The 2748-nt window shown below is 44.0% G+C and overlaps 1 pseudogene; it reads left to right on the top strand.

Moving 5' to 3' along the window:
• Positions 1 to 613: 613 nt before the first annotated feature.
• LOC147620567 (uncharacterized) lies at positions 614 to 1441 on the top strand (annotated as a pseudogene).
• The last annotated feature ends 1307 nt before the right edge of the window (positions 1442 to 2748 follow it).

The following is a 2748-nucleotide window of genomic DNA, read 5'->3' as shown; positions in this document are numbered from 1 at the left end:
AGAGAGAGAGAGAGAGTGTGTGTGTCAAGGACTATGAGTTTAGGGAGTTGAGGCACTAGTCGTGGACTATCAAGTAAGAGGGAAACTTGGTATAGGGTCCAGGTGTGCTAGGAGTATTCACTTGAGGGAAGGTGTTGAAATATACAAGTGAATAGGGTGTGTGCGGGAACAAGCCCTTAGCAAGAGGCTGTAAAAGAGAATCTGTAAATGTGAGAGAACCTGTGAAAAGGTGAGAAGTATCTATTGGGAGAGAATAAAGGGTAGCATGAGGAGATTTAGGAGGTGTGGAGATATTCTGGGAGAGGTGGAGAGAATCAAGCAAAAGAGGTGGAGTGAATCAAGGAGAGATCAGTGGGATTAGATGCTTGGATGTAAACTCTATAAGTTGAGGCATTGGCCTAATGAGAATTTGCTGATTTTTTATTATCCATGCCTACATTAAGCTATCAGTTAATTGCTCACACTAATCATGTCTTAATTATCCATGCCTACATTAAGCTATCAGTTAATTGCTCACACTAATCATGTCTTAATTATCATCTAATCTCTTTGTTCATGATGTTGATTCTAGCATTTGATCCACCATAGCTCATCACATTGCTACAAATTTAACATGTGTCTTGTCCCATCCAACGCCTCAACAACAAGAGAAGCATAACATGCAGAGTCCCCTCTAGTGCATGCTGAGCTTGAAGAGCTCTTCTACTACAAAGTCAAGGGCCACCCCACCGCTTCCATAGACCCATCAGCCTTATCACTGGCATCTTCACATGTTGTTCGTGGACCCACGATAAGTTTGGCTCCCTCCAGCATTTCCCCACCTGGCCTCGCCTCAACAGCTTTGCCCCCGGCTGCCCTTCTTGAGCAGATAGGCTCTAATAGGAGGCTCTCCTAGAGAGCCAAGAAGTGAGGGACATGTGGGAATGGTAAAAGGAGCAGCAGAGGATCATCACTTGTCAAGGGTATGAAGATCATCACTTGTCAAGAGCATGACCTACTGGAGAGAAATATTATGGAAATCAATCCCTTGTTGGGTCATGTGTTGCCCGATTTGGATTAAAATGGCAGCCAATTGGTAAGAAATTCTAGCACCCACAGTGACCAAGACTCAAAAGATGGGATGATTGAAGGCAAAGCTGAAGAACAACCCATCTAGTTCCAAGTTTTCTCCTCCATGGGACCTAGCCAGCCAGCTGAGCAATGCAGGGCATGACCCAGGTTTGGTCTCAGCTATGGCACTCCTGTTTGAAGGGGCTCTCCTTCTTCTACAGGGTCTACATGCAACAGATGGTGTTTTTTGGCTACACCTCTCAAGGAGATGGAGCCTAACACCACTTTCTTAAAGAAAGTCCATGTCAGTTATGCCCTCGAGTCACATATACAGAGTGCCCTCTTCTCAAGACAAGATCAGACAAAGTGCAAATTTCGAAAGCAGAATTGATTCCAGAATTTCATAAGTTCCTGGCGGCCTTCCATCTCATGAAAGCTGGTCAACGTTGAAGGTAGCTTGTTTTGGCAATATGACAGCAGAAAAAGAGTTTTTAAACTCTTAATAGTCACTTATCTGGGTGCTCCAAAAATTAAAAGGAGTTTTTAAACTCTATCCTTGTGAGATTATCAAGGGGATTAACGCCCCTGATTAAGTGTTCGAGAGGGATTTGCATATAGAAGAAGTTTTTGCCCAAGGAAAATTTTGTAAAAAACCCTAAAAGTTAAGATCAAGTAGCCTTACGTGTGAACGGCAAGAACCTTGGTATTGCACCAAGCTCTACTTTTGTTGGGAGCACATTGTTGAGATTCAAGCTCGATGTCAGCGTGTGCCAACTGTGCTATGTGCTGGCATGTTAGGTAGCAGCATGTGTGAGACATAAATGACCGCGTCCAGCCGGTCATAGTGTGTGGACATTAGCTAGGGTTAGCTGTGTGTGGACACAACACAGTGTGTGTTGTATATTATGGATTATGGCTTTATGCATTGTGTGAGAAGGGAGATGGCTTCCCTCTATGGTTAGGGTTTGCAATATACATTAGGGTTTGCTCCTCTGTGTGTGTCTCCTCTCCCTCTACCTATTTTTCATTGTGGTATCAGAGCCTGGTGCTCTCTATTAGGGTTTGTGAGTGAGTGAGAGAAGAGGGAGAAGAAGCTGTGAAGAAAAGCTGTGAAGCTTGCCATTGATGATGTGAAGCTTGGAGCACACCGATTTCTATCAGATCTGAGAGCTTGGCCTACTGGGTAAGGTCTACTAAACACCCTTGAGCGGATTGCAGGTTGAGATGTAATATGATGTGACTAGATGAGAATGGATGAAGGACAATGGGAATACATATGATTGGATGTAGATTAAGCAATGTGAATTGATGTAGATGAATGTGGAATAACGAGAAATGATGTGGAACAATGTGGAAAGATGAGAGTTCGTTAGAAACTATATTTATGACCTATTTTTAAATGACTGTTTTATGTCAAGAATGTTGGAAAAGCATTTTGACCATTTTGTGAATGAGGTCGTGGAGACCCAAGTGATAAAGTTGCAACAGTTGACGAAGAGTCAACGGAGGACGTCTTGCATAGTGAGGTCGACCGGGGTCTTGACCAGCCTCGGTTCAATTTACATGGTGAGCTTCTGGTACGGTGAATGAGAGACCAAGGAAGCGGCCTATGAGTGAAGCACTAGGTGACCTAAGAAGAAGCCTAAAGGGTGCTGACCATACGGTGCTCGGGCTCTGGGTCGCCGAAGATACCCACAC

Source organism: Cibotium barometz, chromosome 31 (assembly GCF_041138505.1).
Source record: "Cibotium barometz isolate CiBa-2024 chromosome 31, ASM4113850v1, whole genome shotgun sequence".
In the NCBI taxonomy this organism is placed as follows: domain Eukaryota; kingdom Viridiplantae; phylum Streptophyta; class Polypodiopsida; order Cyatheales; family Cibotiaceae; genus Cibotium; species Cibotium barometz.
Note: the sequence above shows the minus strand (reverse complement) of the source record. Positions and strands in the feature narration are given on the sequence as shown.